Below are 13,977 nucleotides of genomic sequence, written 5' to 3' on the forward strand. Positions count from 1 at the left end.
GTCAGGTGCCGGAAGGGGGGGGGGCAGGGGGCAGAACAGCAGCACACAGGCAGCAGAACTGCAATCTAGAGTTATAGGTAGAGTGAGCTAATGGGCCAGCAATCCAGAAGACAAAAGGCAAGCAGCTTCCTGTATCTTGCAAGACCTGACCTGATTTCCACTTTCCAGATGTGCATGCAGGTAAGAAAGTGACGTCCGCAGTGTGGGAGAGGGCTCAGCACAGGCACCCTGGCAGCTGTCCCTTCAGCTCTCCCCTCACCGGACATGATCAAGCACTGCCTCGGCCTGCTGTGCCTGGACACCTGGGGGTGGATGGGCGTGGAGCTCAGAGACACCAACAGGGTGGGAGTTGCAGCAAAAACTGGGCAGACCATTGGTACAAGTCCCTATGGGATGAGGAACAGCAAGAAGCTGGTTGAGCTCCATCAGAGAGCTGCCAGCTTCCAGGAGGCTAAGGTCAAAATGCTTTCTGGTAATTCAAGGGCTCTTAACCCCCTCAGCAAAAAACTTCAACAAATAATAAAGAATCTCAACTTCACGTTTAGAAGTCTGACGATTGTGAGAGAGCATTCATTAAGAAGCAGAGATTCAGGCCTGATGCCTTTACTCAGGGGCCCTCCGGCGGGTCCTCTCCAGGCTCCATCGCAGACTCACGAGAGCACATCCACTCGCCAGTTCCAGGAGGGCTGGGTGGCGAAAGTCGATGGCCACTCCAGAGGCACTGAGTTTTGTGAAAGCCGTCACTGATCACAAGGCTGCTGTGCCAGAGTCAGAGAAGCTGCTGCCCCTGAAGCATGCCTCCCGAGCCCAAACCGAGGACGCAGTCATGGCCATAACAGGGACGGCTACTCACAGCTGCCTGCTGGGGCTACTGGAGCTGGCCCAGGACGTGCACGAGGAGCCACCTGCAATGTTCACGGATGAAACATATGATGAGCAATCGACTTGTCCTCTCCACCAGCCAGGTGCCCACAACCATGGAGAAGTTTTGCTGCTATGGTCCTGTGGTGCCTGGCAGGCATGGTGCCTGCTACAGCCCCCACCCGACAGCATCTTTCTCTGCATCTCTAGCATCCACGGCTGCATAGAGACCTCTCCTTCCAAGTCTGTGCAAGCTGTGGAAGAAAGCCTCACTGAAATGAGAGACCTCGGCAGCCCACCACAACCTGCCGCAGGCCAACCACTGGTGACAACAGAAAAAGCAACAAGGCCCAACCAGTGCCACCAACCTTGACTCCTGACATTACATGTCACTTCCCCAAACCCAGCATTCTGCCATTACCAGACCCTGCAGAACCCCTGCTCCCAACACTCAACCTAGTTTTCTGCAGCTCCTCTGTTTCCAGAGACCAACACACAGAGCACACTGAGGCATCACACAAAGCTCAGTGTCTGGAGGAAGTGTTCTGCATTATGCATGTCATCGGCATTAGTTATAGAGGTGCCCTCTGTGCACTGAAAGGAAGACCGGCCTGGCTGAGAAGTGGCCTGGTGAGGTGGGGAAGTGCACACCGACTTCCCTCCACGGCCTCGGAAACTTAATGTTGGTATTTGCTTCACCAGCAGGACCTAGCACATCCAGGTCATGTTTTTGCCCAAGAAAAGAATGAGTCACCTTATTAAAAGCAATGTACCTAAGGAATCATGAGGGAAGAGGCTAACTCTAGGTCATTATCTCTTTTCTTTTGGGGCAGAGTAAGGAGCTTTGTTTTAAGACTCAAACCAGTCTAATCATTCAGAGTGGCCTGTGCTGAGCCATGAATTTCTTTAAGCACTTCCTCTCCTACACACACACAGCCCAAGTCCATTTAAAATATAGTGACCTAGGCCCATAAACACATTCCACCTTTTGCCTCCCAGAGGCAGCTTTTCACTGCATTCCGAAAATCTGATCTGGGCCCTGGTCGGTTGGCTCAGTGGTAGAGTGTAGGCTAGGTATGTGGATGTCCTGGGTTCGATTCCTGGTCAGAGCGCACAGGAGAAGCACTGATCTTCTTCTCCACCCCTCCTTTTCTCACTTCTCTCTCTCTTCCCCTCCTGAAGCCATGGCTCAATTGGAGCAAGTTGGCCCCAGGTGCTGAGGATGGTACCATGGCCTCGCCTTAAGTGCTAAGAAGAGTTCAGCTGCTAAGCAAAGGAGCCATGCCCCAGTTGGGCAGAGCATCGCCCCCTAGTGGGCTTGCTGGGTGGATCCTGGTCTGGGTGCATGCAGGAGTCTGTCTCTGCCTCCCCTCTTCTCACTGAATAAAAGAAAAAGAAAATCTGACCTGGCTATCCTGGAAAAGAAAAAATTGTCAGCCATTGCCCTGAAGTAGCTGCCACTCTTTGCTTCACCAAGGGCCACAGGGACAGTCCAGGATAAGTAAACAGCACAGTACAGGGCAAGCATGTTAATGGAGGGAGGACCAGTCTACTTCCCCAAAGATCCTGCCACTGAGGTTTTTTCTGGTTGCTTTCTCATTCCCCTTCACTCAAAACATGCCCCAATAGGTGATCTGCATTTTAGTTAAGATGAGAGAGGGTTGTGTCGGACTTTTCTGTCATTAATGTTTTATCTTATTCATACTTAAGGGAGTCTCTTAAGAAAACTGCTGACATTAATTTCAGGAAATAACATCAGTGGTCCAAGCAGGACATCTTTGGACAGGTGGGTTCCTTTTTGTGGAGGCTGTTGTCCAGGAATACTGACTAAAACCTAAGTGGAGGGGTCCAGGGCAGGGCTCTCGACTGGCCTTAGGGGCTCAGAAACCAGCTGGCCAGGAGGAGAGAAGAGCCAGGAGTGGGGTATGGCCATGTGCGGAGCCCACTCTGACCGAGGGGCAAACAGTCACAGAGCCAGAGTTGAGACTATCCTGAGAGGCTGTAATCATTGAGTAGATCTTCCCACTGGGACATGTTTTTATGGGAAATCTAAAAGAACAAAGGATTGGGAAAGCAACAAGAACAATCATACTGCAAATAGCTGAGGCAGCTTGCCTCTGTCCAGAGGAAGCACAGAGTCAGTTCTCATCATGGTGGGTTCCTAGTAGGGGAGGGGAAGTCCTGAAAAACTCATCCCCATCCCCACCCCACCCATCCTGCTGTGCTCTTTGACATTCTGAGCACTCTGCTCTTGCCCAGAGACCCTGCACTGGTCCTTTTTTTGGGCCACTGTGCATGCTGTCTGCACTTTGACGTGTATTGAAATAGGCAGAGTAGACCTCTGGTTTTAGACTTCAGATTTCTATTGAATAATCTGGGAGATTCTGGCACTTTCTATGGAAATCAATAGTCTGTAGGTCCTGCTCCTGCCCTCAGACATCCACTTGCCTGCCCTCCTTGGGAATTGGCAGCCTAAGAGTCCTGAAAATGTCTGGGGAACTGCTGTTCACCAGCTATAACTTGACCCTAAGTCACTTACCTGTTCTTACCCAATAATCACAGTGCAGAACTGACTTATTTTTGGGTTTCCCTCCAGGGATTTCTGGGCAAGCAGAGAGCAGTGATTTTGGGGTCAGGCAGTCCTGCTGACTTTGGCCAACAGACTCATCAAATGGGGATCAGAATGTCCCAACCTTGTGAGGCTGTGAGGACTGTAGATGATGAGTGTAAAGTGCTTTGCACAAGCATAGGAGAACTGGTGCCCACTGTCAGAATGACATTTCCCCACTGGGCACTGTTCAAATGATTTTTATTTCAAACTTTTATACTGATTTCATAGAACCAAACTCACATCTGCCATTCTCTAAGCATAAGGAAAAGAAACTGACTATATATTCAGATATCAACCATGTTTTGTGGGGTCTTTGAGAAGTGTGATTGGGGACTTTTGACAGGAGGGATACCTTCTCTCTTGGAGGAAAGAGCAGGAAGCTGTTTTTCCTTCTCCAAGAACGGAAGGTTGCACAGAGTCTTTATGCAAAGGGGACACTGAGCCATGGTCATGGATATCTCTGTGGGGACCCTAAGACTGTCCCCAAAGAGATGGCAAATGAAACCCAGAAACAGTCATTTTGGGACAGTGCTACATAATAAAAATGTATGTGGCTACCTTACAAACTGCTGCACTGCCAAGAATATATAGTTACTTGAATTCTATTATTAAAAAATACTTTTAGATCTATGGTATTATGTACATATGTGTTTATAGTCTTTCCATTCTAAGTTATAGTTTTGTGCTTTAAAGTAGATTATATATGACTAAAGAACTATATATTGAAAACATTATATTCAAATTATTTAAAGACTGTAAGTCTGTATTCAATAAAAAGTAATGACCCAAAAATAAAGAAAGACAGATATTTGATTTGGAGTTCTGGTGTGTCAGTGGGGTTTCTTAAAAAAACTACAACAGAAACATGGCTGTCAGTATTAATTAAAACTATAAAATGAATCCAAATAATATAGAAGTTCAATAAGGCATAATTCCAGAGGAAATGGGACAATGAGGTTCCAGATAAACTTCATTCTGGCAACATAGGAATGTCCTTTGGTACAGAGAATGGCTACCTGAGGCTCAAGTAATAACATCTGAATGTAAGTAGATTGTAGTTCAACTGGAGGTTTTATCTCCAGCCTCCCTTGCAGCTAGGCGTAATTACATATATGTTTAAGTTCTTGCCAGTGAGATGGGAATGCGAGGGGTGTGTGCAAATTATGTCTCAATTGCTCAAAGTTGCTTATAAAGTGGGTGAGGATGGTGGCCTGGAGAAGGCAGAAAAACAAGACAGAAGGAAGCCAGGTCCCTGTGTGACATAAGAACCAAAATACCCCCAAAGGCCTGGACTACCATCTAGGAGAGAATATTATAATTTGTCTCATTATTATATCAACTAATTAAGTTTTTGCCCTAACAGTTATTCAGAGAAGGGCTTCTGAGAGGGACTAATAATATTTGAGGCAAGATGTAATGATGAGAGAAAAGATGTTTTGAAGAGTCGATGGAAAAATGTACTAGGGAGAGAGAATGAACAGCACAGACAGCTGAAGGAGTTATTCAAAGAGCCAAAAGAACACATCATCAGAACATAATGATATGAGACAGATTTCTATTCCACAAGTACCCAATCACCAACATCAACATTTACTCACATTACCTCCAGAATGCCAGTTGTGGCTACAAAGACTCCAGAAGATGAGATTCACATTTATTTGTATTCCCAAATTAGCCTGGTTGAACATCCAGATTCCCTCTTGTCTCTGGTGTTCTCCCTCTTCCTTCTTCCTCTGGTCTTTTCTGTGTTCAACTCTTTTCTCATGGAGCTGTTTCAGTTGGTTGCGGGCTCAATCAGGAGACGGACATGCATACTATTATTATCTCTATTTTACAGCAACTGAGGTCCAGAGAGAATAACTGACCCCAAGTTTCATGACCAGTAAGTGATAAAGCCAGGGTTCAACCTCTGGGAACCTGCACAAGAATCCACTGCTTTAATTACCGTATTTCCTGCGTTGGTAGGCTCCGCTCTTGTGAAGCCTTCAGAGTGTGGTATCTACAAAGCAGTCAAACCTTTATCTTGCTTATAGCAAAAAATGCTTCTAATGACATAATTTCCCTATAAAGGGGTTTCTCTCTCCCAGGAGTAAGGAGGAGAAGTAAAAAAGGGGGATGAGGGAAACAGAAAATTCTCTTTTGTTACAATTAAGAAGAATCAATTCTCAGAAAATGATGCCCCTATGAAATAGTATGATCACCATTTTACACAAGTGGCATCTCAAACTTAGGTTTGTAGTGATGATATTCTTGTTGCTTTTTCCCAAATGGGAGAAAGATTCGTCCAGAGATAGATCTAGGTGGCGCTGAAGCAGCGAAGTGATATTGCGTAGACCTGTCACCGGTCAGTAGTCACCATCTGTGTCTACCCCTCGTTAATCCTACTTCCTCACCTCTGTCATCTCTTCCCTCTCACACCTCTCAGCACTTGCTGTGCTCAAGCTTCCTTCCTCTAAGAACTCGGCTCTCAGCAAGTGGCCAAGTCAACTCCTTCAGACTAAAACAGAAGTGAACGGCTACCTTCAGTGCTACATAGTCTAGAATGAGAATATTCAGTTTGACAAAACTCAATCTCCAGCTGTCTAAAAGAAAATTCTTACGCTGGCACTTTAAGCATGGGAGTAGGGACGAATGCTGAGCTACCTTGGCTACTGTGAAGCCACCCATATTCCAGCCTGATAAAAAACATCATTAGTCAAGACTTCATATTATGTGAAATTAAATTAAGCAAATATCTACCTTCTACAACAGTGAAACCTAAGAATTCAAATATTACATAAACTTGGTGCATTTCTCTTCCCAAAATAGCAACTGTGGAGAAGGTGACCCGTTCAAACTTCACTGGAGTCAATCAAACAAGGTTGGTTCTAGGGTGGTTAGCAGAGGTTCTGACAGCAAGCAAATAACCCAGACAGCTGGGAAGTTGATAAATGGCTTTTCACAGCTGGCCATGGAAACACGGAACCAAAATGTAATGACATTTACTGCTATACAGAATTGTCATCTTCACAATTAAATTTATTGGCCATTAAATAGTTATTGCTTTGCTTGTACCAAAGTGGTCAAATGGTATTTCTGGCTTTATTGGATTTCTTATTTTCTCTAATGACTAAGCATGCTTTCCTTGGCATAGAATAAGTGGCTCAAACAGCATGCCCTGTTGGTTGTTAAAAAGCTCTACGAAGAAAGGAAAGTGAGAAAGCAAAGCTGGGAAGCAATGTGGAGGCTGCAGTCCCAGCTCGAAGGCCCAGGATTTCAGGGCACTCAGCGTTCTCTCTCCATCCTCTGTGCACCAACCGTAGCCAGAGCCTGCTCAAATGTCTCACATACGTTGGACATCCATGTGATGAATACATTCCAATTTGTATTAATTTTCAATTAATAAATTACTTTCAAAGTGGTATTGTATTTATAGGCTCCTTGTCACTACTCACTAATTATATAGTAGTGTGATATTTTTCACATGAAAAAGAGGCCTTCATTCTTGTAACCGTAGACAACCACTGACATCATTATCTACACAATTTAACATAATGTAAAGCTAATACAAGGATAGCATTCAACAAAAGTAGGTTATTAGGAGTAACTTCTCTCAGAACAATGGTCATGTTAAAATGTAGCTTTTTTTTTTTTTTAACTCTTCAAGACTTTAGTTAAAGTGATGGGGCTCTTAGACACAAACTAGAGAGTAACTGAATTTTGGCCATATCACAAATCCTCAGAATTTTTTAAAAGAAATTTTATGTATAAAGAATGTTCTCCGTAAACAGAAATTGCAGTAGGTAGGACATCAGCAGAAAATGACAACCTGTTAAAACCTATAAATTAAAAAGATATAATGGCCCTGGCCGGTTGGCTCAGCGGTAGAGCGTCGGCCTGGCGTGCAGGAGTCCCAGGTTCGATTCCTGGCCCAGGCACACAGGAGAAGTGCCCATCTGCTTCTCCATCCCTCCCCCTCTCCTTCCTCTCTGTCTCTCTCTTCCCCTCCCGCAGCCGAGGCTCCATTGGAGCAAAGATGGCCCGGGCGCTGGTAATGACTCTGTGGCCTCTGCCTCAGGCGCTAGAATGGCTCTGGATGCAACAGAGCGACGCCCCAGAGGGGCAGAACATTGCCCCCTGGTGGGCATGCCGGGGATCCCGGTTGGGCGCATGTGGGAGTCTGTCTGACTGCATCCCGTTTCCAGCTTCGGAAAAATGAAAAAAAAAAAAAGATATCATGTCTTCTTATTCATTAATTTACAACCTGGGATTTTCAGATACCCTGATTCAATAGGAATCATTGATTGGTTGTCATGTAAGGAAAATACAGCTCCCAGTTTTATACATGTGCCTGAGACTCAGCTCAGCCAGTGGACAGGAACTAAAGCCCATGTCTGCCCCCAGCTGTGACCTCCAAGGGCAGGAACTAGGTCATGCTGTTTCTAGCCCTGGGACTAAAAGTGCTGGCCTGGGTGGAGGGAAGTTGTTGCTATTTTCATATTTTATAACATTAACAGTTGCCTCATTTTCTTTTTCTAATGTCTGGAGTAAAGAAAGCTTAGTTTGGGTAAAGCATGCAGTAGGCAAAGTAGAATAAAACTCTCTCTCTATAGATAGCTCAAGACAACCCGTCTATCATGCCTTAACACTTCATGGACTGTGACTTCCTTCAAGATAAGAATTATATCCTCACCACCCAACACTGTGCCTGAACCATAGTAAATATTCAATTGCATGTTTGAGGAACCTTTACTGAATTTCTAAATAAGGTGCACATGCTAAGTTGGACCCCTGAGTTGCTCCTTTCCCTGTTACACTGAGAAATTGCTGCTTTCTCAGCCTGTGAATTATACAAGAGAAGAAAACAAAGTGGTATCCCTAAACAGAATTGCAGTGCTAAGAGGCTGACTTTTTTTACAACCAAAAAAAAAAAAATGGTTTTGCTCTGGCCTCATCTCCCAAATACATAAATTTAAGCTGTAAATAAAAAGATACTTGCCCAATTCTAGATTATGACACCAGAATTTTCTTGAAGCATCAGAATTCTGAAAAGCCTGAAGGTATTAGGTACATTTTACTATTCAAATTTCTAACTTGAATTCCCTTCCCTGAAACTGGAACCATCAACAAAGAAAAGAATGTGGTGCCTGAGAGTTCCAGCTGTGCATTCCAGCTGTGCAGCACTTGCCATGATCCTTAGGACCCCACAACCACGCCAACTAGACCAAGCCTTCCTCTGCACCCCACATGTACCTGCTCGCAGTGCGATCCTAGCCTTCTAGGCTGTAATTATTTCTGTGTTTGTTCCTCATACGAGATGAAGAGTTCCTTCAGCACATCAACCTCCATAATTCTCCCACTCAGCACAGAGACTGGCATAATAAGCTCAGTGCTCCATAAAAGTTTTCTGGATAACACTAAATTCACTTTCTGTCTTAGTTCATGCTTCTGTGAAATCCTGACAAAACTCTTGCCACTTCTGTGTGTTTGAGACGGGCTCTGCACTTCACCTGCCCTTATGCTTTCTCTTTTTCATTTCTTTTACTTTATGGAGTCCATAAATTCACCAAATGGCAAGACTGACAAAACCTAGGAGCAGGATTGAGACAAGCACTGAGCAGCAATCCCATAATAATGTGACCCCAGTCCCAAGACACACTCATTTATTAAAAGGTAGAATGGAGCTGAAAAAACCATCTTCAAGGTAATACTTTCTTTGTTGAACCTTTTGTCAGAAAAACTCAGACCTTAATAAGGAAGAATTTTTATGTGGATTATTTAAGACTTGATAGCAAAGAAATTTCCTATCTCTCTTCTAACCATGCTGCATTATCATCATCCTCATCATCATCATCACCTCTGTCATCACTCATTAAGTGTTTACTACATACCACACAATGTTTTAAGTCCTTTATTGTTAATTAACAACCCTGTAACATATACATCTACATATTTATATACCTATGTATGTGTATATATATAATTTTTATGCATATATTATCTTCATTTTTCAGATAAGGAAACTTCCCATTGTCACATAGCTAGTAAATATTAAAACCAAAATTGAAACCCAAAAATATGTAAATAAATAAATACTAATCTGCCTTTCTTACCTACCATTATCTAAATTGGCAATCACTATTTTGATTCTTCCCTATGTGAACATTAGGTTTCAAATACAAGAATCTAGGAAAAGAACACTGTTGGAAGATTGCCACCTGAATAAAAATGATTAAAAGTTTATTTATTCATTCATCAATATTCATTTAATAACTACCATATGTTAGGTACTATTTTAAAATAGGATGGAGATTGAAAAAAACAAAACATGCTTTTTGGGATGACTCAGGTCTGATCTTGAAATTAGAATTCAAACTTCCTGACTCCACACCATGTAACTGAACAAATCACTTAGCTTCTTTCTGAGCTGCATTTTCTCAATCTTTTAGTCAAGAATGACAATACTGCACCATAGGGTTGGTCTAAGAATCATTTGAAATCAAATGAGGCCAAATTGTTGCAATGACTGATCGGGTCCTAAGAGATCTCACTTCTGCCACTCTCTTCTTTATGCTGCTTGGCCATACTGTTGATGGTAGACAGCCCCCCCCACACACACACACACACATATGGAGAGATAGTTTTCTCAGCTTCTTCAAGTTTTGCTCAAACGTCACTTTGGAGGAAGCCAACAATGATCAGAAAATTACACCTGCCCTTCCTCTCACTCTGGCACTACTGGTTCTACTTTCTCTAATGATTTTTTCTCTTCGGCATTTATCACGCATTAACACACCATATATGCCTGACCTGTGGTGGCGCAGTGGATAAGGGTCAACCTGAAAGGCTGAGGTCACCAGTTCAAAAGCCTAGACTTGCCTGGTTAAGGCACATACGGGAGTTGATGCTTCCTGCTCCTCCTACCTTCTTTCTCTCTTTCCTCTCTAAAATGAATAAATAAAATCTTAAAAAAAAACAACAAAAAAAACTATGCCATATAATTTAGTGATTTATTATGTTTACAACCCATCCATTCCCTCCCTGTCCATGATGGCACTAAATTTTGTCCATTTTATTCACTGATGTAGCCCAAGCATCTAGAAAAATGTCCTAGTTTACAATATGTACTCAATAAATATACATTAAATAAACAAATATATATAAGAATTTACACAGTGCTTAGCATTTATTACTCAAGAAATTGTTAAAATGTGCCCCTTTGCATACGCTCAAAGTATAATTTTTAAAAATTCAACCTGAAGATTATTTGAAGATGCAAAGTTTCCTTTACCTAACAAAGCCCTTTGCAGTTAGACAGGCATTTTCATTTTTCTCACACATGGCACGTATCTTTCCTGCATGAGAGATTTCTTAGAGATTAATTCTGCTTATGCTAGGCTTTTCGCCAGTTGTTCCATATGCTGGGTGGTGACTAGAGGTAGGAAAAGCTAGCCACTCTGTGATCTGGCTCTCCTGAGAACATCTTCAGCCATTTCACAAATTAAGCATTAGACATTAACATTTATTGAAATCCTAACACGTGCCTTGCTCTGTTCTCAGTATGCTGAAAATGGGAAAGGGCCAGAGAGGTATAGGTAAAAATGTAGGACATGGCCAGTAACTTCAAAGAATGCACTGCACATGGTGTTTTCAAAGATAGCTTAATGTAGCAAAATTCTTGTGTTCAAATCATGGCCCTACCATTCACTACTCCTGTGTGAACTTGTAGAACTGACTTAACCTCTCTGAGCTTTGAATCCGTGCCTGAGAAAGAGAGATTGTAATAATTACCTACTTCACAGAATTGTAGGAGAAAGAAAATGGTGCTTAGAAAACTAAGACCTAAAGATGCTCAGAGCAGGGCTTGGAATTTTGTATATACTGCTTAATAAATAATTTTTACATTAAACATTATCTGAGAAAACAAAGGTACATGAAATAAAAACAAATAACCATCAAGGATGACTGCATAAACATGGGTAACATTGGAGACAGGATTAATGATAGCTGTGGAGAGCTTTTATTCATTCCTTTATTCATTTGCTAAATAATAGTGAGAAAACCTGCCATTTCACCTTGAGAAGTTTTAAACCTGGTAGAGGAGATGAGGGAAAACTAAGGCAATGTATGTGAAATATGTGATGAGAATGTTCTTGAGAAAGGTCACTCTGATGACAATATGAAATACACAACAGAGTAAAATAAAATACACATATGCATGCTGCTGCTGGTGAGTCAATACAAGAAGACCCATTCGGATTTGGATTTTTTTATATAGAATTCTATGAAAAGGAGAGGATAAAAGCAAGAGCTATTTAGCAGGTTGCTACTATTGGACATAGTCAATTCTCAGTCCACATCTTATTTAACTTATCAGTATCATTTTAGATAGAGTTGATACTCTTTCCCATTTGAAACACTTTCTTTTCTTGGATTCCAAGACCTCACACTCATATTTCACTGCCTGCTTCCCTGGCAGCCTTACTTGTTTTCTTCTTCCTGTCTCCTTAACCTTGGGTTTTCCAGGACTGAGTTTTGGACTTTATCTCTTTTCTAGCTATCCTCGTTCCTTGCTTTTCCCACCAGTACGTGACATTATATTTCACTAATATGTTGATAAGTCTTGAATTCTTATCTGTAGATCAGATCTTTCTCTTGAATTCCAGATTTGTGTATACACACACACACACACACATACACACACACACAATTTCCTTTTCTACATATCCGCTTGGCTATTTAATAGACATCTCTAACCTAATATGCCCTAAACAAACTCCCAGCCTTCTACTTTACACCTGCTCCACACATGCTTTTACCATTTCAGTTCATCACAACTTTATTCTTTGAGGTGCTCAAAACATAAACTTCAGAATGATCCTTTACTCTTTCCTTTCTCTCATACCCACATCCAAATCAATCAGGAAATACTGGCAGTCAAACCTTCAAATTCTCCTAGAAAACTATTTCTTCCCTATTTCATAGCTATCAACCTAGTCCAAGCCACCATCCTCTGTCACCTTAGTATTTTTAACAACTTCCTAAATGGTCTTCCTGTTTCCATTTGACCACTTTCAGTCTAGTCTCAACAGAGTAGTCAGGGTGATCATTTCAAGACATGAATCATATATCACTGCTCAGCTCACAAGAGTCACAAGTTCCCTAGCTCATTCAGAGTCAAAGTCAGAGAATTTACAATAGCTGCCATCTCCTAACCAGTACAATCTGTTACTTCCCAGTCCACATCTTCTAACTCCCTCCACTCCAGCCTTGCTGGTCCCCCGATGGTCTTAGAATACTCCAGGCATCCTCTCTCACCTGAGAGCTTTTGCTCCTACTGTCCCCTCTACCTGAATCTCCCCATAAATATACCCATGGTTATTTTCTCTCTCACCTACTTTAAATCTGCTTAAATGTCATCTTTTTAATGAGAATTACCCTCATCATACTATTTAAAATTAACATCCCCACCCCTTCCACTCCTTCTCCCTTCCCTAACTTATTTCTCTTCACAGCACATATCATCCTCATTTTCTACAATTTATCATCATGGTCTGCCTTCCCCTATAAAAAGGTAAATCACAACAGTTCATAAATTTTGTCTTTTTTGTTTATTGTATATCTCCAGTGCCTAAAAGTGTTTCATGCATAATATATGCTCAATAAATAGTTGATAAATGAATAACTAAATTGATAAGTAACTGAATGTAAAGAGTGAAAAATTGGAGCTATAGATGACTGTAACATGTTGTATAATAATAGTGCTATTATTATTGAATAGAGAAAGTGAAATTAGCTTAATTCCAAAAAATGATGTTTCTGGAGGAATTTTTATTTACTGTTCCATTAAGCTATTCAAATAAAGACCTTTAGGTTGTCAGTAAGAAGTAGGAGCCAGAAAAGCAGGGCTGGAGAGGCATAGTCAGCCCAGTGATGCAGCAAATGGCAAGTGTCACAGAATAAAAAGAACCTGGTGATAGAACCCTTAACCAGGAGCAGAGAAAGAGAACCGCTGTTGCTGTGTTCTCTACTACTCTACCCACAGTGGCTCACATAGTAGGCTTAGTTATGATAGTCACAATTCAGATGTGTTCACTGTCTATGAGGGAGTGACAGGAACTGAATTTACTCTAACCTTAAAAAAAAAAAAAAAGACAGCCGTGACTGGATAACTTCAAGTGTCATTCTGAAGTGTAGAAGTTTCCAGTTTGATCACCAGTCAGGTCACATGCAGGAACAGATCAATGTTCCTGTCTCTCTCTCTCTTTCTCTCCCACTCCCTTCCACTCTCTCTAAAATCAATACATTTTTTTAAAAAATTTTAAGACAAATTTATGAAACAACAGTTTTGGGCATTAAAGAACAGATTGAGAAAGACACTGATCCCTGAGAGAGGGAAGATGAAATACGTGAACCTGTCTGACCAGTGGTGGCACAATGGATACAGCATTAGCCCTGGACAATGAGGGCCCTGATTGGAAACCCTGAGGTTACTGGTAGAGCATGGGATCATCAGCTTGAGTGCA

At 42.0% G+C, this 13,977-nt stretch overlaps 1 pseudogene; it reads left to right on the forward strand.

Moving 5' to 3' along the window:
- The first annotated feature begins 264 nt into the window (after positions 1 to 264).
- On the forward strand, positions 265 to 1,234 carry LOC136320529 (choline O-acetyltransferase pseudogene; annotated as a pseudogene).
- Positions 1,235 to 13,977: the final 12,743 nt, after the last annotated feature.

The sequence above is a fragment of the Saccopteryx bilineata genome, chromosome 1, assembly GCF_036850765.1.
Source record: "Saccopteryx bilineata isolate mSacBil1 chromosome 1, mSacBil1_pri_phased_curated, whole genome shotgun sequence".
Classification (NCBI taxonomy): domain Eukaryota; kingdom Metazoa; phylum Chordata; class Mammalia; order Chiroptera; family Emballonuridae; genus Saccopteryx; species Saccopteryx bilineata.